At 41.6% G+C, this 22,139-nt stretch overlaps 1 protein-coding gene across 1 annotated transcript in view; it reads left to right on the top strand.

Annotated features, from left to right (window-relative positions):
* Positions 1 to 22,139, top strand: part of SLC23A2 (solute carrier family 23 member 2) — a 117,351-nt gene that overhangs the window by 33,799 nt on the left and 61,413 nt on the right. The gene's annotated exons all lie outside the window — the stretch shown is intronic.

Genomic DNA, 22,139 nt, shown 5'->3' with positions numbered 1-22,139 from the left:
CAAGGTCCTCAGTCATTGGATGATTGGCAGCAGGGACTTGCTCTTCCAATGCTGTAATATGCGTCTTTCGCAGATCACAAGTGATTTCATGAGTCACCTATATTGGCCATTAGACAAATTCCAAAGTGCAGGAATGTACTTTAACGGTATAGGCAGGTCTGCGGATTTCTAAGTTGCATCAGAACAAGAGTGATACATATAACAATTTCAGTCCAGAAAGTGGCCACAACAGGGCAGGACTACACATCATATGGGTCATGGACGCAAAATCAGTGCCACACCATCAGTAAGCATGAAAGAACAATTTCTACTGTAAAAAACTTAATTTTAAGTTAAAGGCAACAAAACATTTATTTATTTATTTATTTATTTATTTCTATATCATTCAATAGCCAAAGCTCTCTGGGTGGTTCACAGAAATTAAAACCACAGAGTGCAGCATAAAACAATATAAAATATGAAAGCTTAAAACCACAATATAACAGTACAACCAGAATAAAACTTAGCAGCAGTGCAAAGGTTTAAAATGCAGATTTAAAACACCGGAGCTAAAAGATTAAGAAGCTAAAATGTTAAGATACTGGGAGAATAAAAGGTCTTCACCTGGCGCTGGAAGGAGAACATGCAGAGGCAAGGGCAGGTTTCCACTTGTTTTCAAATGAGATGTTCAAGTAACTTGTTCTGCATTCCTGTAAAAGGTTGTGTGTCAAATTTGGTCATATCCAAAAGTTGTCTATATGGCTGTAATAAAGGTATTGCCCGAATTAAGATTTTGGAATTTTCCTTATGGACCAGCATGTCTTCCTCTGCTTTTGGTGTGCCTGTTATGAATTATTCATTTTCCTGGAATTTATGATCACATATGTTAACTGTCACACCACACCTAAATAAGTGTTATGCAGATTTATTGTAATGCCGCGTAAAATGCAGTGTGAGTTTTAAATCCGGGAATCCAAAGATAGTCTAAAAGATAGAATGTTATCCTTGAATGCGAAGGGTGGAATGGGTAAAAGTTAAATTAGTAGATGGTCCTCTTGCACACAGGTTATGTAAGTGTGTCATTTAAGCCCATCTTCAAGTAGGGGAAAAATGTTCTCAAGATTTGGAAATATTTGTTGTTGCTGAAAAAGACAGCGTCCAATCACTGTGAAGAGTGTTAAACTACATCTACATCTTCCCTGCCTGGCCCAAGGGCCACTGGTGGCTCCTAATCACCAAGTGTGGCTCTCTACCTCTCTCTCTCTCTCTTGCAATAGCTGCCTGATCTTTGCAAGAATTATCTAGTTTTGCCTTGTTTACTTTAGTGCTGGACCAGCTCCTGTGATCTGGGCTACTGGAGGAAGCTTCGGGGATAGGGCATCAGGAGCCCTGCTGCTCTTCAGCTGTAAGATGGTTGAGACGGGGTGTAGGGGAAGGAGGACGCAGGAGCAATCAGCCAGGTAGCTGTGGGGTCAGGGGAAGAGCTCAAATGGCAAAGAGCAGAATGGTTGGCTAGCTGCAGCGGTGCACTGCATAGCCGCTAGAAGGGAAATTGAATGCACAGGAATGAGAGAGAGAGAGAGAGCGCAATGTGGACCTGCACTGGGAGATTTTGCAGAATTGAATAGAGCACTGTCTCAGTGACAAGAAGAAGAGCCATCCCAATCCAAAGAACAAGTGAGCCTGTTGGAATTTGCCTGCCTGGTGACTTAGTGACCAACTGATGAGGCCTTGCTTGGACGACATGGAAGGGGTGTAGGGAGAGGCCCAAAAAGGTGTCCAGTTGAGTCCGGTGCACAGCATCACCACTTGACTAGGTGGGAGGAGTCCACCCTGCAGTCCAGGACAGGACCTGAAGTGGCCAAGGCAGCAGTGCCTGGAGCCAAATTGGCTCAAAAAATAGTGAAGATCACTGATGTAAATAATTGCTAGGAGTTTATGAAAATCCTTTCATTGATTTTAAGATAGCTTTAAACTGTCACGTGCTCATTTGCATCTAGGATACTTGGGCTGCCAGATTCTTCGCCTCCCAAGGTTCCTGCCTTATGAACAAATCTACACACAGACTGTAGGTGTGTGTGTGTGTGTGTGTGTGTGTGTGTGTGTGTGTGTGTGTGTTTAAAGCTTAGTTAGCATTAAAGCAATTCATTGCTGGAGGAATAAGTAGTCTCTCCTCTCCATCTGAATCCAAGGAAGCTGTTCTGGTTCTAAATTGGTGCCCGATGTCGGTAATGGACTGGATGAGCAAACAAATTGAAGCTTAATCCAGACAAGACAGCGGTTCTTTTGGTCAGCCAAAAGGCAGATCAGGGAGTAGGGCTTGAACCTGTGCTGGATGGGCCTGTGAACTGAGGCTGACAGTTTGGGTGTACTCTTGGAGTTGGCACTGAACCTGGATGCCCAGGTCTCAGTGGTGGCCAGGAGTGCATTTGTGCAGCTGAGGCTAGTGTGTCAACTGTGCCCATTCCTAGAGATGTCTAATCTGGCCATGGTCATGCATGCCTTAGTTACATCCCATTTGGACTACTCTACATGGGATGTGCTCTACATGGGGCTGCCTTCGAAAGCTGTTCAGAAACTTCAGCTGTTGACCATGGCCAGTTACAGGGAGCAAGTTCACTTCCTCCTTACAACAGCTTCAGTGGTTTCAATTCTGTTTCCAGATGGAATTCATGGTGCTGGTTATGACCTACAAAGCTCTATGTGGCTTGGGACCAGCCTACCTAAAAAAATCACCTTCTCACACATGAGCCTGCCCAGCTCTTAAGTTCTTATGGAGAGGCCCTTCTTTTGAGACTGCCCCCTCAGAGATGCGTTGGTAACTCAAGAAAGGGCCTTTTCAGTGGCTGCTCACAGGCTGTGGAACTTCTTCCCAAGGGAGGCTTAATGTGCGCCCCCTCTGCTGTCCTTTCGCCAGCAGGCAAATACCAATTTATTTAAGAAGTCCTTTAGCCTGTAAGTGCATCTGTTGGGTTGGGTGCTGTTTTAATAATATTTTTTCTGTAATTATTATGTTTTATTATATTATTATATGTATGTTATTGTTTTAATCAAGTTTTATTATTTCTCTAAGCTTCATTAAGTGCCATTTTTTGGTAGAAAGGTGGGCTAGAAATAAAATAAATAAGTTACATTTTACACATTTTTGAAGTCTCCTTCCCCTATAGTCTATTTTAGAATACAGCTTTCAGGTTATGTAAAGAAATTACATACATAAGCTTGCACAGAGCAAACAACCATCTTGGAGAACAATAAGATTGTTCTCTTATTGCTCATTAAATTAATTCAAACATTGAGAAGCATCTTTCAACACATAGCAGTCCTGATATCCCTAGCAATAGCAGCCATGTCAGTGTTCAGAGGTCTACCAGGAAATGTCCCAGTTTCTCAGCTAGTAACATTACCACCTTAACTTAGGATAACAGCTTTCTGTTAAGCAGCAGGGTAATTTGCTGTCGGCAAATACTGGCTTGGATTAGATATATATTAGCATACTCCCTCCTCTTCTCACATGCTCAAAGTCAGTTAATTACTGCCAGGATTGAAAATGGGTTTTCAGTTCAGATGTGACGAGGAAATGTAAGCTATAGGCCTGGGTTGCACATAATGTCATTTTTTTTACGCCTGGGATTGTTGTGGATGAGTGAGCATGCTAATCATCCATGACAGCATGAGCTCTCTGAGCGCGAGGAGCGCTGGTGATGAAGCATCAGCAAACAAGCGAGTTCAGCAACTGTGCTAGGGGAAGGTAAGTGAAATTGCTTAATTATCTACTAAAGTACCTCAGGTAACAATTTAAAATGGATAAATAGCAGCTGAAACCAAAACAAGGGCACAGCTAAATCCCAGAGGGTTAACCCCTTACAAACTAACAAGAGAGAGAGAGCTAAATGTCGGAGCGGGGGGGAATCCAGCTAGAACTTGCAGCCTTGCATTAACAAAGACCACTGAGTGGTTGAAAAGAACCACAACTGCATATTTTAAAGTAACCTCAAGCTTAGAAAGGGGGAATAAGACTCTGCTTAGAGTAGGAAATAGGGGCAGGCTAGCTTCAGATTAGGCTTGGGCTTTAGGCCTTAAAGTGCAGTTCACTAAATATAGCAAGTTTAAGGGCTCAGTATATCATTTAAGTTTTAAAAAAACACACAGGAAAAGGATCCAGACCTTCCAAGCCATAACCTTTCCAAATCACCTACCCTTTGTTTGCTGTCCCCTCCAATGACCCATTGAATAGAGGATCTCCCCTCAATAGGTCTCCCATTCACTACTGTTAAGAGTCCACCTTCCTGAATAGGAATTACCATCCCTAGGGAACCAACTGACCTACATTCCCAGCCACTGAAAGCCAGTGCTCATCAGGAGTTCACACACAGCCTCCCTTGCTTTTCAAATGAGGCCTCTAATCAGATTCACTGCAGCAGCAGTTGGGGCTATCTATAAAAGGAGGCATGCTTGTGAGGGAGCCAGCTTTCTTGAGTATGAGGAGCCCCAGTGACTAAGTGTCTCAACCCCAGTGACAAAGTGTCAGCAAGCAAGTAAGTTAAGCAACTGTGCGAGTTTAGCAACAGGGTGAGGAAGCCAGTGTGGGGTATGTCCCCCTCCTTACACCAAACTCACAATAACTTTAAATAAATAACTATAAATAATTTCCTCACCTTCTCGTAGCAAACAACTAAGTTTTCCAGGGACCCTTCCCCCTGCAAAAAAAAAACAGTTATGAAGGTAGAAAGCCAGCAGTGGTTAGGGAGCTATCCAGTGTATTGCACTGAGTGCCACATGTATGACTATCTACCTGCTGGACAGAAGTCGTGAGTGTGTGCTCGGTGTAATGAGCTCCTGGCTCTCAGGGAACAAGTGCGTTCCCTTGAGGCCAAGGTTGCTGACCTGGAGAAGCTAAGAGAGGCAGAGAGGTTGGTGGATGAGACCTTCAGGGACCCATTAGCTGTGTCCCACTCCCAGGGTGACATTTCCTCTGCTGTCATGGAGAATGCGGGTCTCAGGGAAGGAGGGCGTCATTCTGAGGAAGAGGAAAATGATCCCTTAGAAGGGACCCATTCCTTAGAAGACAAACAAATATCTTGTCGCGCCGAGGATGTGCCTCCGGGGGGAGGGGGGGCTTGTGGCAGTGGGAGATTCGATCATTAGACACATAGACAGCTGGGTTTGTGATGGGCGTGTAGACTGCATGGTGAATTGCCTGCCTGGTGTGAAGGTTGCGGATATCACGCGCTGTCTAGATAGCCTAGTAGATATTGCTGGAGTTGAGTCAGTGGCCACGGTCCATGTTGGTACCAGCGATGTGGGGAAATGTAGTTGTGAGGTCCTGGAAGCTAAATTTAGGTTGCTAGGTAAGAGGTTGAAATCCAGGACCACCAAGCTGGCTTTCTCTGAAATGTTACCTGTTTCAAGCGTAGAGCCAGCTAGACAGGCGAAGCTGAGGAGTCTCAATGCATGGATGAGACGGTGATGCCAGGAGGAGGAGTTCAGATTTGTTAGACACTGGGGAATGTTTTGGGACAAGCTGGGCCTATACTAGAGGGACAGACTCCACTTGAACCAAAATGGAACCAGACTGCTGGCGCTAAACATAAAAAGGGTAGCAGAGCAGCTTTTAAACTAAGGCCTGGGGAAAAGCCAACAGGAGCTGGGAAGCATCTGGTTTGGGAACATAATAGCCAATCAAAGGGGCCAATGTCCCATAGCAAAACATACACATGCCAGAGACATCTGGGGAAGGATACCACGTATAGGTGTTTCTATGCAAATGCTAGAAGCCTCTGCACCAAAATGGGAGAGTTGGAGTGCTTGACTTTAAAGGAAAACCTGGATATATTGGGCATTACATGAACCTGGTGGAGCGGAGAGAACCGGTGGGATACGATCATCTCTGGATATAAACTCTATAGGAAGGACAAGGAAGGTTGTACTGGGGGCGATGTTGCCCCATACGTCAAAGAGGGCATAGTGTTGAGCGGACTAGAACACCTAAAAGGGATAGATGCTTCCACAGAAGCCCTGTGGGTGACAGTACCAGGTTCCAAAACTAATTTAGTGCTAGGAACATGCTATCATCCACCAGAATAGATGACCTTGAGATGGAAAACGAAATCAGGAAGGCCTCCAAACAAGGAAGTGTTATAATAATGGGCGACTTCAATTACCCCCACATTGATTGGATAAATGCATGTTCCAGTCACAAGGAAGAGGTTAAATTTCTCGATGCCCTAAATGACTGTGCCCTAGAACAGTTGCTCATGGAATTGACCAGAGGGGAGGCGACCTTGGATTTAATCGTAAGTGGTGTCGCCTAGGACCTAGTACAAGATGTAAATGTTGTTGAACCAATTGGAAATGGTGATCACAGTGCTGTCAGGTTTAATATATATTTAAGTGGAAAATTTCTCTGGAAGTTCAATACAGTCACATTTGACTTCAAATGAGGAAACTTCTCTAAAATGAGGGAAATGGTGAAATGGAAGTTAAAAGGGGGAGTCAAAAGGATTAAATCCCTTCAAAATGCTTGGAGATTACTCAAAACCACAATAATAGAAGCCTGGCTAAAATGTATACCACAGGTTAGGAAAGGTAGCACCAAGTCCAAGAGGTCGCCAGCATGGTTAACGAGCAGTGTTAGGGGAGCAATTAGAGAAAAGAGAGCTTCTTTCAGAAAATGGAAGTCTTGCCCAAGTGAGGAAAACAAAAGGGAGCACAAGCTTGTGCAAAGGCGATGCAAGCGGACAATAAGAGATGCAAAAAAGCATTTTGAAGAGCATATCGCTACCAACATCAAGGCCAACAATAAAGAATTCTTTAAATATATCGGAAGCAGAAAACCAGCTAGGAAGGCAGTTGGACCATTGGATGATGATGGAGTTAAAGGAGTACTGAAGGAGGACAAGGAGATTGCAGAGAAGCTGAATGAATTCTTTTCATCCGTCTTCGCTGCAGAAGATATAGGACAGATACCTGTGGCTGAACTGATGTTTTCAGGAAGGGAGTCTGAGGAACTGAGGCAAATAGTGGTGACAAAAGATGAAGTTCTCAACCTTATTGATAAATTGAAAGCAAATAAATCACTGGGCCCAGATGGTATCCATCCTAGGGTTCTCAGAGAACTCAAATATGAAAATGCTGATCTTCTAACCAAAATATGCAACATGTCTCTAAGATCAGCCTCTATACCAGAGGACTGGAAGATGGCCAATGTAACACCAATTTTCAGAAAGGGATCCAGAAAATTACAGGCCTGTTAGCTTAATGTCTGTTCCAGGTAAATTGGTTGAAGGTATTATTAAAGATAAAACTAGTAAGCATATAGAAGGACAAGCCCTGCTGAAAAAGAATCAACCCAGCTTCCGCAAAGGTAAGTCCTGTCTCACCTTTCAAAGTTCTTTGAGAGTGTCAATAAACATGTAGACAGGGGTGATCCAGTAGATGTTGTTTACTTGGACTTCTAAAAGGCCTTTGACAAAGTCCCTCACTAAAGACTCCTGAGCAAACTTAGCAGCCATGGAATAGGAGGACAGGTCCTCTTATGGATCAATAAGTGGTTAAAGAACAGAAAGCAGAGAGTAATAAATGGTACATTCTCCCAGTGGAGGGAAGTAAATAGTGGGGTCCCACAGGGATCTGCATTAGGACCAATGCTTTTCAACCTGTCCATAAATGATCTTGAATTAGGAGTGAGCAGTGAAGTGGCCAAGTTTACGGATGACACCAAATTATTTAGGGTAGTTAAAACAAAAAGGGATTGTGACGAGCTCCAAAAAGATCTCTCCAAACTGGGAGAATGGGCATCAAAATGGCAAATGCAGTTCAGTGTAAGCAAGTGTAAAGTGATGCACGTTTTGGCAAAAAATCCCAACTTCTATAGCCTGATGGAATCTGAGCTAGCGGTGACTTGACCAGGAAAGAGATCTTGGCGTTGTGGTGGACAGCTCAATGAAGATGTCAACCCAGTGTGTGGCCGCTGTAAAAAAGGCAAACTCCATGTTAGGCATAATTAGAAAAGGAATTGAGAATAAAACTCCCAACATCATACTGCCCCTTTACAAATCTATGGTGCAACCGCACTTGGAATACTGTGTACAGGTCTGGTCACCACACCTAAAAAAAAAAGATATTGTAGATCTGGAAAAGGTGCAGAAAAAGGCAACTAAAATGATCAATGGGCTGGAGCATCTCCCCAATGAGAGAAGGTTACAAAAGCTGGGATTGTTTAGCTTGGAAAAAAGGAGGGTGAGGGGAGACATGAGGGAGGCCTACAAAATTATGCATGGTGTGGAGAATGTGGATAAGGAGACATTTTTCTCCCTCTCTCAAAATACTAGAACCCGGGGTCATCCTATGAAGCTGATTGGTGGGAGATTCAGGACAGATAAAAGGAAGTACTTCTTCACATAGCGCATAAACTGTGGAATTCGCTACTACAGGAAGTAGTGATAGCCACCAGTTTGGATATCTTTAAAAGGGGGTTAGACAAATTCCTGGAGGAAAAGGCTATCAATGGCTGCTAGTCTTGATGGCTATGGGCTACCTCTAGTACCAGAGGCAGTGAGCCTATGTGCACCACTTGCTGGGGAACATGGGGGGGAGGGTGCTGTTGCATTCATGCCCTGCTCGTGGATTCCTGGTCTACAGCTGGTTGGCCACTGTGTGAACAGAATGCTGGACTAGATGGACCCTTGGTTTGTTCCAGCATGGCTCTTATTATTTTTTGTACTTAAAAAAAAAAAATTAAGGCTTTTGTATCCCGCCCTATATCATTAAGATCTCAGGGCGGCGTACAGATAAAATAACTTTAAATGGTATAAAATGATAAATGCTTTAAACAGCTAAAAGCATATTAAGCCATTAAAGAAGCTGATACCAATTAAAATCTAAAACAATAAAACAGTTAAAACAGTGTGCAACTTTAGGGAATTTAATTAGCCTTCAAAGGCTTTGGTGAAAAGCTGTGTTCAACTTGGTCCGAAATGAAACCGGTGTCTGTGCCAATCAGGTCTCTAATGGGAGAGCACTCCATAACCAGGGTGCCACAGCAGAGAATGCTTCATGCTGCGCGATCATTCCCACTTGTTTCCTCCTGCGAGGGAAGGCTGCTAAACAGCCTAGGAACGCTCTGTCCCTGGTTTGTTTAGCATGACATCTGAACCCAGAACTCTGGTTTGTCTCTCCCCCAACAAGCAACTCTGGATGTTTTGGACTACAACTCTCAGCATTCCCAACCATTGGGCATGCTGGTTGGGGCTGCTGAGAGTTGTAGTCCAAAACATGTGGAGGGCACCAGGTTGGGGAAAGCTGGTCTAGTGGTTAGAGTGTTGAACTAAGGCTGGGAGACGAGTCCAAATTCCCACTCAGCATAACCAACCTGACAGGGTTGTTGTGAGTATAAAGGGCAGGGGGCTGGTGAACACTTCTGAGGATTGAAGCATTGCTTTCAGTACTTTATTAAATAAATCATGTTGCAAAACGTGTATATGCAACTGCAAAGTTATAGCGGGCAGATATTTGGTGTGTTGTGGGGTTAAGGCAGAAGGACCAAGCTCTGTTGTGCCAATGCTTTGTGCGTGTGTGGCTTTTTAAACAGTAGAATGAAAATCCTTTACCATGATGCCTTTCCGCTGAAATCAGCAATTAAATCTATGTGGCTTGTAACTTGCATTAATTATGGTGTGGGTCCTGTATAATTGCACACTGGGGTGGGGGGAAGGATATGGAATCTGCAGTGAATTAAATTCTTCTTGAGATATCAGTATGGGGAGATGAGCATTAATGGTCTCCATGTATTTTTCCAGTAAAATGAATTTTGGACGCTGGAGAGACTAAAATCTGTTTACAATATGGCTACAATTCCCAAGTGACTTATTGGATTAGAGTATAAGTAAACAGTTTGAAGATTGTTTTTTCTTGTAAAGATTGGTCCATGGTATGTTTTGGGGTGTGTATATTCTTGGATTCTGGTTATCTGGAGTCTTAGATTCTGGATTTCTTACAGCTAACTGCATTCTAAGTGAATTTATCATTTAAAAGTAAGGAAAAGAGCACACACAAATAGTTTACAGAATTAAAATAACTGGAAATTTTGTCCTGTACATTTTTGTGGAAGTGATCAGCCTGAGCTGGGAGGTGGAAAGCCACAATCCATCAATGAATATAAAATCAACTGCTGTCTTGCACTCCCTAAAAAAAGGGAAATTTGTATCATGTTATATACTGCATGTGTTGTAAAACCTGTCAGACAAAGAGATGCTTGCTTCCTCACGTGCCCTTTGTGGAAGTGAATTTGGATGAGTCTATGTGTCTCCACAGTGAGGGACTTGCTCCAATACATTTAAAGTTTATTTGGTTCTAGAAGATGATGAACATACACAGATTTTTTGTGGTTGATGAAGTGTGAGCGCTCTTCACTTCCGATGGCCACTTTTATTTTTATTTTGTCTGCTGTGTAATAGCTTCATGGGCTATATAAATGGAAGCTAGGTGGCACTGTTGGTCTGGATTTGTTTGCAAAGGTTTGGGTTCAAACGTTTTTTAAAGAAAAAATGTGCAGGCAAAAGCTGTGGGGTATTGAAAAATACTACATTCTGGACTATCCCTTCCTATTGCCATAACAACTTGAACTTTGAGTTGTTTGCATACTATGTTAGTGCTTCTGTACAATTGTTAATCCTACTTTATACCATAAGGGATTATTTATGAAACAATCCCTACGTGATGTAATACTGTGCATGGAAACAGGGTATGCCAAAGAGATTACCACGGCCAGTTTTTTGCTTTAAAACAAAAGACCCTTAGCCACACATCACAACTAGAGATATAGAATTTCTGGGGATGTTGAAGCCATGGAGGAAAAAACTGTATTGTTTCTTGTGGGTCGGGGGACGGACGGACGGACACTAAAATATATGCAATATTTACTTAGTAAACCAACACCCTGAAAACATTAAATGTATCATTTATAACTTAACATATAAAATTGGACTATTGGGCTTATTTATGAAATCTATAGAGCAATTTAATGTATTTAAATATTTTTCTAGGCTGTCTTTTAAAGTAAAAATCCTCCCAAGGTGGTTTATATAAAAGAATCCTATGCATGTTTTACTCAGAAGTACTGTGTAGTGGAGCTTTCTCCCAGTTAAGTGTGCACAGGATTGCAGTCTCCTACGCAGTGAAGAGTTTATTAGCCTTTAGGTTGTTAAGCTCTGCATCTGCTGCAGAAAGTGTATAACATGATGTTGAACCTTCCCCCAAGCTCCAAATAAAATAAATCCAGAAACTAGACCAGTTTCTTCCCTCTATATTGAATGCCTTGCGAGTGAAAACTACAACTCACCTTGATACAGAAATATTATGACTGAAATGATATTATGCTTTATATAGCAGCATCACACTTTACAACAGGGTGGGTAACTTGTGACCCACCAAATGATCTGGAGTGCAGTTCCCATCAGCCCTAGCCAGTATAGCCAGTGTTGAGGGATGATGGGAGTTGTGGGCCAAAACATCTGGACACCCACAAGTTGCCCACCCCTGCTATATACACCTGGGAATAAGTCCCATTAAACTCAGTGAGGCTTACTGGTGAGTAAACATGCAAAGGATTGTGATTTTTTTTTACAAGCACAATTGTGAATATACCCAATACTAGAAAGAGGGAGAGAGACAATGTGAGTGCATTCCAAGCTGCAGCACTTTGTATCTTAGTTATTGCCATCTTAAAGTAGAACCTTCACATTTTGTAGAAAACGTGTATTTAGACAGACAGAAACAGTCTCATACAGTCACAATACTGAGGACTAGTAGCATATTTTGATATCAAGTTAAGCTTTATAACAACATTTAAAAACTGAACTCTACAATGTACATAGGAATTATTATTCTCTATGCTATACATTGCCATACATAAATATCTTAATATTAATTACTTATTTTGAGTGAGTAAACCCTTGTCTTAAAGCATTTCACTCATTCTGAAAGAGAACATATTTCACAGGAGGGTCCTGTGTTTCCTAAGTTGCAATTTTTCCATTGGAATAATTGGAAAAAAAGTCCTGGTGGGGAGCGGGAGTGGGGGACAGATGTGTTCTAAATTTTTCCAGGCCTTTATAGATCTAATCACAACAGTTCACGTTCATGTATCACAATGCACAGCTGATACATGCTACTCAATTGCTCCTGCTTGAATGTATTTATCATAAACATCTGTATCAGATATTTCTATGGATCTTTGGTTACAACTTATTCAGCAATAACTTTTGTTTCGGGTCTGTTGGATGCCACAACTTCTCTTTAACAAAGGCTTGTCAAATTTGGCTAATTGTTGGAGGTGTAATGCAGTCAACGCTTCTTTTATTCACATGTTTCGGAAATGCCCAATAGTAGCCTCCTTTTGGGAGGAAGTTATTATATGGATAAATTTTGTATTGGAAAGCTCTTTAATATTTACTAATGTAAGTGTTCTCTTAAATTACTTACCTGTTTTTTGGAATGTGACACATGGTCAGCATAAATGGATCTTTCACACCCTTGTGGTTGCTAAAAGACTGATACTACAATACTGGAAGGATAAAAACTCACTGCCTATAATGCAATGGATTGAAGACTTAACGTTAGCAACATTTGAAAGAGTGGTATATAGGCGTAACTTGAAAATGGACTTGTATTTGGATATTTGGTCTGCTTTCACTGAAGTTTATGTATAACCATTTTTACTCTTTTTCGCTCCTTAGAATATTGTAATATTTGAAACTGAGTATTTTAGAATATATTGTTAGATTTTTAAACTTTTTGGGTTTTTTAAAATGTTTTTTGTTTTGTTCTGTTAAAATTTACAATAAGAAATGGATGAATAACAACAACAACAACAATAATAATAATAATGTGCAAACCGGGAGCTCTGGCTTGTCTCTCCCCAGACAAGCTAGAGTCATAAGCCATGGTTTGTTCTTGGCTTATGGCTCTGGCTTGTCTGGGGAGAGTTTGCACATCATGATAAACGGACAACATACGTAAGGTCTGCAGTTTGTTTAGCCACTCCCACTTGCAGCAGGAGTGATCAGGCAGCATGCATCAGTGTGCTGGCTCGTTCACAATAATAATATTGTGATGTGTAAACGTGGCCAGTGACTTCACTATCTGTCCATTCCCATAGCACCTCTGTGAGCTCATTACACTGAAAGACAGTACCTTGCCAAAAGCCTTTAAATCTGGGATTCCCACATCCAAGCCCATGTTATTGTCTCCAGTACAAAACCGAAGTACTTTGGCCACATACTGAGAAGACAGGATACCTTGGAGAAGATGCTGATGCTAGGGAAAGTGGAAGGCAAAAGGAAGAGGGGCCGACCAAGGGCAAGATGGATGGATGGTATTGTGAAGGTGACGGACTCGACCTTGGGGGAGCTGGGGATGGCGACGGCCGACAGGAAGCTCTGGTGTGGGCTGGTCCATGAAGTCACGAAGAGTCGGAAGCGATTGAACGAATAAACAACAACACACTGATTGAAGAGAATTGCCACACTCATGCAGAGCTGTCCTTGGCACTGGAATGAGTGGGAAAGCACTTGGGTGCATACAGGAGCTCCCTTGTGCCTGTGCCTTTCTCTGCTCTAAGAGCATATTAGAGCTACTAATTTGGCTCTGCTTCTAGTGAGAGCAAACTTTCTGTCAGTCCATCAGAAAATTGCATCCTAGCTGATAGAAGTAGAAGTATTATTGCAAAAGTGACTGCTCATGTTTTTATTGTGGTCAAATTGTGCCACAGATGTTTCTGGCAAAGGTGTGGGCTGCTTGACTTGTTGCTGCCTTATGAAACTTTTATTTATTTATAACATTTGTATAATGCACCACATCTAAAACAGATTCCAGAGCGGTGAACATAAAAGGTAAAATGATAAAAAGAATTAAAATGCCATATTAAAATTGTTCTTTTAAAAACAGAATACCAATAAAAACCAGCTTTCTAGAAAAGGGCTGTTCTCAGGAGGCACCAGAAGCAACAGTTGGTGCCTGCCTGACCTCCAGGGCCACCGCACTAAAGGCTATTCTCCTGGTGGACCTCAGTCGGGCCATACCTCCATGTGGAGCCACCAGGAGTATGCCCTCTGATGACCTCAGTGACTGGGCAGGTTGGTAAAAGATTTAGGATTGTATTTTTTTGTCATTTGACATTTTTTTGGGGGGACAAATTTATTGTTTATCTGTAATTCAGTGAAGGATAGACTTCAGGCATGCAGGATCTATTTTGCTTTTTGCTAGGATCCAGAGATCCACTGATTGGAGGCAGATGCAAAATGGTACCTCAGGGGGATGAACCAACCTGCATATACAAATATAAATCTCAGTGTTACTGCAGATCAGGGATTCTAACTAATTTAGACCTAAAATTGCTATCGTTAGACAATTGGGAATTGGAGACCCTCTACTGCAAATTGCCCAGAGATCTAACAGTGGATCATGATTTCCTCACCCCCGCTGAAATTGATAATAGAGCTGTTTTTTTTAATTAATCCCCAGTTTTATTGTATGAAAAGTTTATCTTTTTGTAGCTTATGCATTTTATTATTTTTATTTGTACATAACCTCAAGAGCTCATTGAGTGGAGGGATGATCTAAAAATATTTTAAATAAATAAATAAATAATAGAACAGAGGGATTTGCCAGTGTGACTGTCATTCTTCAGAACTGGGCATCTATATTTTGAAGAATTTGATTTAATTCCTCCTGGGCGTTCTACTATATACAACTTTTTCAGGACATGAAGAACAATTCATGATATCTTAAACCACCAGCACTTGTTTAGCTTAGTTTTTACATATTATTGCTACTGCAATATTTACTTAAGGTGTGTTTTTTTTTCTAGTTATGTCAGAGGCATGTAGTAACATCTTGTGACCACGTGGTGTGACTTGGTATTTTTAGTAGTTGTGTAATATAGAAACATTTATTCTGATTGGATAAAGTACAGTTAGTTATACAATATCTAGAATATAAAATCCTTCTTCACCGTGTCTGTGTTGCTGTAGAATGATCTCTGCAGCTGGGAGTAGCTGGTAGGAAGCTTTTTTGCATAGGCTCTGGAATCTGTGTCAGTGTTGTAAGGTAAGATAATTAACTGAATCAAAGATGGAACTAATATAAGCTACAATTTCAGCTAGTGAGCTACAAATTGTAATTTATATATAGGTTATATACAGTTATATACCCTAGACTGAGTTTTGCTTTTGAAAATATTACCACTCCATACATTTGGAATTTCATAACTTGAAGAGTGTTTCCTCACTATCGTTGATGAGTATAACTGTGTCACCCTGTTTCCATATTCTGAGATACCTCTGTACGAATATTAAACTGTCTTGTGCAACTGTTCATAAGATTGGTGTAATGCAGTGGCTAAAAGACTTCTATTTATTTGAGCTGCAAATCAGGAAATCCCTGGTACAAAATTTTCCTTGGCAATGAATTTACTAGGTGAACTTAAACAAGCCATGCTCAGCTCCAGCGTTTCCATCTGCAATATGGGGATGATAATAATAATGAGTAAGGCTTACAGCAAGATAATATGTGTAAAGTGCTTTGAACACTCTTAAGGGTGCAATCCTATGGACTGCGTTCCTGTTAGGAGGAAGTCTCCATAAATGAAGTACTAAATCGATGTTGTTAAACTAAGTCTGTAAGGGTGTCTGTGTTTTATGGGGAAAATGTATAGGATGCCAAATAGGGTTTTGGAAGAAAACTTTCAATTTTGAAGTTGGGGAAAAAAGTAAGCACTAAAAGAACAAAAAATGGAAAGATTTTTTTGAAAATAGCCTTCCTTGGCCTCAGAACCCTCTGGAGTATTCCTTAGAGAAAGGAGTTACTAAATTCTGTTTTTTTATATGAAACCAGTCATAAAGTTAAATCTATACTTTTCATCTCAATTGCTTTACTTGAGTGGCTAAGGGTGCAATCTGTGGCCACTAGACAGCAACTAGATGGCCATAGGATTTTTCAGTTTCTGGGGACTGAGCTCGGAGCCAGCATGGAGTGGCTGAAAAGGGGGCGTTCCTGGGGGAGAGGACCACAGAAGCGCAGTTACGATGCTTACTATGTGACATCCGGCCTCTCCTCGCCCCCCACAAGGTGCCCCAATTAGACAGCTGAAATTGTGGTTAGACAGATGAAATTGGCCATCTAGTTGCAAATGCAGGGCAGCTGAAGCACAGAGGAGAGGATCCCCTTCGCACTCTTCCTACTCTGCATTGGAGAATCAGCTGCCTCTTAAGTTCGGAAGTGGCCAACTATCAGCTGCCTCTTAAGTTCGGAAGTGGCCAACTATTCATGTTCTACATGTTCTACAGAAAACCGCTGATTTTTTTAAAAATTACCATAGTTTCATTATTGATTAACCTTTTGTGAGCCAAACACACAAGTGATAATTAGTATGAAAAGCTAGGGCTTTTTTACATGAGTCAAGAACAATTCATTTCAGATGTCAGAATATCATGTACTAGAGTGGACATTTAAATAGAAAATATGGAGGTTGGTTATGAATGGGCCCCTTTTTGCTGACTCGAAGAGGCTTGCAAATGAAGGCAGGAAATTGCTCAAGCACAACTATTTTCAAGAAGCATGAGCTGGGTATGTTTAAATTATTGGCACTGTGAATTATCCATGTTTGTTGTCTGTGCAGCTTGGTGCTGCACTGCAAACAACCACCTTCACAGGATTGGGTGGGAAGGGATTTGATAGGGGCAAAACAGAGACTGGTAGACTATCTCATGTTCACAACCTAGGCAGCATTTGACCACCACAGAGCCACCTACTTTATACCACAATCCTACAAGACTAACATTTGGGGGTAAGCTTTTTATTATCTTATCTGGAATCTAAGTCTTCAGGACAGGCTGTCTTATGTGTCCTGCCCCCATAGAAGGCACATGATTGAGGAGCACGTGTGTGTGTGTATGGGGGGGGGGGCGGGGGTTCTAGGATTTTCACTTTAGTTCTGGATGTTTCACACTTTGTGAAATTCCCTATTCAAGATATCCATGTTTCCACCATTTGGATGGCATTCCTCTGCCTGCTGAAGATGTTTTGTTTAAGCAGACCTTTGGCCTGGAAGGTGGATAATCTTTTACTTCTGCTGATTTCTCTCCTTCTTAATAAAGCCATAACAAATCATACAGATTATCTGCCACTTTTGTTATATTTTAGTGGTTTCTTTTGCTTTTGTAAACTGTTGCGTGTTTCCATTTTTGAACTAGAAAGGAGGGATATAAATTGTTCTTAATATATAAATAAATGTATGATGGATAGCAACTGACAGGCAGCATAAGATAGTGGCTTACCACATAGGATCTGCCTGAAACTAGTCAATCTGTATTCTGTGTCACTGCTGAGGATCTTTCAGAGCATACGCAAGCATCCAGTGATTCCTAGGTGCCTCTTGTCAAAGTTGGAAGGGGAAGAAGGAAGAGAAAGAGCACTTTCAGCAGGAGGCTCAGCCTTTCGCCTGCTTTTCACTGACACTACCCTCCTTGGTGAACTGACAAATGAGATGGCAGTGGGTTCAACTGGAGATGGAAATGATTCCTAGCAGTGATGTAGTCCCCACCTCATCTGTCTGTCTCTCTAGGCCACACCAGTGAGTGAGAAGTGAAGCAGAAAACTACAGACTGAAATTTAATAGGGATAAATGCCAAGTTCTGCACCTAGGAAAATGAAACCAAGTGCACAGTTACAAGATGGGGGATATGTGGCTGAACAACATTACAAGTGAGAAGGATCTTGGAATTGTTGTTGATCACAAGCTGAAGATGAGCCAACAATGTGATGTGGCTGCAAAAAAGGCAAATGCATTTTGGGCTGCATTAACAGATGTATAGCTTTCAAATCACGTGAAGTACTAGTTCACCTCTATTCAGCACTGGTTAGGCCTCATCTGGAGTACTGCGTCCAGTTCTGGGCACCGCACTTTAAGAAGGATGCAGACAAACTGGAGAGGGTTCAGAGGAAGGCAACGAAGAAGATCGGGCAACGAAGAAGATCAGGGGACTGGAAACAAAGCCCTATGAGGAGGGACTGAAAGAACTGGGCATGTTTAGCCTAGAGAAGAGAAGACTGAGGGGAGATATGATAGTGCTCTTCAAGGACTTTAAAGGGTTGCACAGAGAGGAAGGCCAGGATCTCTTCTCGATCATCCCAGAGCGCAGGACACGGAAGAATGGGCTCAAGTTACAGGAAGTCAGATTCTGGCTGAACATCAGGAAAAACTCCCTGACTGTTAGAGCAAGACAACAATGGAACCAATTACTTAGGGAGGTGGTGGGCTCTCCCACACTCGAGGCATTCAAGTCAAAGCTGGACAGCCATCTGTCAGGGATGCTCTGGCTTGGATTCCTGCATTGAGCAGGGGGTTGGACTCAACGGTCTTATTGGCCCCTTCCAGCCCTACTATTCTATGATTCTAAGAGTCCTATATTGCTTCCTCACAGTGTAGCTACATGTTCTTTGGCCTGGACCATCCCAGCTTTGGGAAATGCCAGCTGGGAATCATGTCTGACATATCCAAATGCAATAGGATGTGTTGTCTGTATTTTACTGTATGGTACTTTATTATTATTTTTAGAAAGAAGCATCTAACAAGCTTTATAAATAAAATAGAGGACTCACAGTCTCTACCATCTGTACTAACGTCCCACCCCATGAATGAGTTCCATTCATCCAGTTGCAAATATGAGTGACAGTGCTTGAATTTTTGCATTTCCCTTTTATGAGGGTTTCATTTACAATCTGTGTCACCAAAAATACTTTCTCTTCTACTTCTAGCTGTGCATAAGAGTTCTGGCTATAATCTATCTCTGTTGAATTTTTCACTTGATAAGACCAGAACTGAAAGGACAACAACTGTATTTAATCAGTAATATATACAGGTTTTGTGGAACCATCTCTCTGTCTTCCATTGTAAGAAAATGGTGTCCCTGGCCTGACAGATGCCAAAAAGCACTCAAAAGCTGCCAGTCTATAATGAGTTGGGCATTGTATTAAGTGCAGAATGGAGGCTCTGGCAAGCAGTGGCTCTGCCATCTATCCTGGCTACTCAGTGCTTTGCCAAAGTTCTGTGATTATCTGCTTCATTTGTTTTGAAAAGTTAAAAGCTTTCTTGTTTTGCTAATCGGGACAGGTCTATTGGCCAATGTAAACTTCTTTTGATATTGGTGTCAGTCTCTCCTTCCCCTTCTCTTATTGCAATTATCTGCTGGCAGCCGATTTGATTTTCTTCCCTTCTTCTTGCAGATTGCTGGGGGCTACTTTCCATATGAGCATTTTTTTCTTCTGGGGGGGTATCAGAATATAATTATGAAGCATCTGTATTTGGCCAGAAGTTTACATGGTTAGCTAGACCGTTTGCTGTCATGAAGATGAGAACCAAAAGCTAGAAGTGATAATTTTGTAAGCATGGATTGTATTAGAATTCTAGTAAAGTATGACAAGAAAACTTAGTGGTTTCTTCTACTGCAGGTATTCACAGCTTGTAACCCACCAAGCTGAGTGCAGTCCACTATCACATATTGTGGCCAAGCAGATATTTGATTGTTCTTCTTTTCTGCAAAAACAGGAGGTTTTCTGAGCTGCTATTTGGCTTGGTGGGTCACAAATTGATCGAGCCTCCTCTGTATTACAGAAAGAGTGTTTCTTGGCCACCATCTCTCTTGCTTCCCCCTTGCTGTTTCAAGCTTTTAAATATGCTTTTAATAATTCTTTCTAGGCGAGCTTTTGAGAGAAGGGAGAAAACACTCCTTATTTTGTTAGGATTTTTGTGAGATTATACTACGATTTATTTCTCATGGTGATTTCTCAATTGCCATTCATTGCCTTTTACTTCAAGAATTTAGTTGAAAATGCCACAGGCTAGCTTTTGAGTTGGTGCCAATGAACATAGCTTTTATATTCTTGATTGCCTTTTATAATAAATCCTTTTTTATTGTGCCTTTTGAATAAAGCATTTTCTTATTGCTCTTTCTGGCTTAATGATTTATCATATGCTTTTTCCTGGGATCTAGCCCCACTTTTGTTAGCTTCAGGTGTCTGGTGATGGAATTTCATAGCATGCAGGCTGCAGCCGAGTTTGGTTACTGGCCACCTGCCACCCTGTGGAGGAAAATGAGGCATCAGACTGATTTGGTGTGGCTCCCTTCAAGGGATGGCAAAAATGTAAGGGCATCATTGCCAATAGCACAAAAGAATACTAGCAAAGGATTGATTGCTGTCAATCCCCTTGCTGTCTTAGGGGAAATGATCTTTCATCTGGCCCCCAGTGTTGCCTCCAGTCCCAGGATTCCACTTACTATGTAACTCCGCTCCAAAAAGTTATTTAATTCACACATCTGTGTAGGCATAGCATCAACAGGTCTGTCTTTATTCTTTCCTTTTGTGCCTCAGGCCACAGCTTCCTTAGATAGGGTTGCCCTTCAACCTGGAAAGGAAAGGCCTAAAGCAGGAATGGGCAATTTCAGGCAGTCGGGAGACAAATTCCTTCCCCCAACCCTCCCATGGGATGCATCCCCTTGCAGTAGCAGAATGAAAAAATAAATAAATGGTGGTTTGGTGCCAAAATTTGGCGGCTAACTGCTGTGGAGCTTACTAAGGACAGATTTAGCTTGTTTTGAAGCTAAATGTGTCCTTAGAAAGCATCCATAGCAGCTACGGAAGCTTACTGAGGACAAATTAGCTTCAGAACAAGCTAAATTTGTCCTTAGTAAACCTCCATAGTATGTTTGCTGCCAGTCTTTCCCCCTGGTTTTTTGGGAATGACAGGGAGCAGCAAGGACCGCACTGTGGGGCAGCGGGGGGCGCATATGGTCTGCAGACCATGTGTTGCCCACCCACGTGGGACTAAAGCCTCCTTTACTTGTGTTTTGACTAGCATGTAAGTGGGCCAATAGACAGGGCCAATGTTACTGGTCTTCGCTCATTCAAAAGTTGACTCCTCTTAGCATTTATTTGCTGGCCAGTAATCTAGAGTATTGATATGGTGGCCTTCCCACCTTTCCATTTATCATTTCCTGTCCTTTCCCAATACCCAATGCTTTCAAATACCCTTGGAAGATCATTTTTCCCAGCTGTTTCACATGAGGTTCGTGTCTATCCTTGAGTCAGACACCCCAGTTCCAAAAACCTTGTTTATTTGTTCTGTATTGCTATGACTATTGTTGCATTCATTTTAACACATAGTCCATAATGTCAAGGTTTTAGAAAAATAATTTTAATATATTTGTATGAGCCATGGCCTTTAACATTAACTTCATATGAAGTTTATTAAACGTGAGGCATTAATACTCTAACCTCAATGGGTATAAAGTGGAGCCATTATTACATAGAAATCTATCTGGCCATAGAGGGAATTTGGTTAATCTGTTCAAGCAGGAATAAGATGTAAGACACAGTGTAATGTCAGTGGAGGCAACATCTCTTGAGTTTTTTGCAGGTAGTGGTTTGCAGTAGTCTACAGAACAATTGTCTAAACTTGAAGTACATAACCAAATATATCAGTTGCATATAATACAAATGTATGCTGGTTAGCCACTAGAACAACTTTGAATAGTTTAATTGTCTAAATCTGGGCTTGCATGATTATTTTGTGTGGGAACTGAGTCATCCTTATTAATTTTTCAAAGACCAGTTATACACAGCTTTCATTCTTATTCATCTGTGTTTTTGATGGAAATTAGATCTATGTCCACCTCTTTACCTTTGATTACTCCCATTGTCATAGTGAGACCAACTCAAGGTTGACATGATTATTTTGTGTCTTTTGAAAAGCTCCGCTACAACGAAGTAGTAAACGTGACCACTCAGATTTGTTTGCTCCTCCTAATTATTACTGTTATATTTTAGCAACATCAGTGGACATGGTATTTCAGAGTAACAGACCAAGTGATAGGCCCCTGTCCTGTGCAGTTTACAATCTTAAATTCCACTGTAGAGCAGTATGCTGCCTGGGGGATGCTGGGAGTTGTAGTCCAATACACTTAGAGGACGCCAGGTTGAGGAAGGCTGCAGTAGAGGGAGGGGAGGAAGATGGGAATGAGGGCAAATGTGGAAGAATATGTGTTCAATTCAGTACTTAGGATCAGTTTCAAACGGGGGTAAAGACTAAATGGCTATGCCAAAGG

This window comes from Heloderma suspectum, chromosome 6 (genome assembly GCF_057233095.1).
Source record: "Heloderma suspectum isolate Gila_16-S chromosome 6, 16-S_ref, whole genome shotgun sequence".
Lineage (NCBI taxonomy): Eukaryota > Metazoa > Chordata > Lepidosauria > Squamata > Helodermatidae > Heloderma > Heloderma suspectum.
The sequence above is the reverse complement of the archived record's forward strand: the minus strand, read 5'-3'. Positions and strand labels throughout refer to the sequence as shown.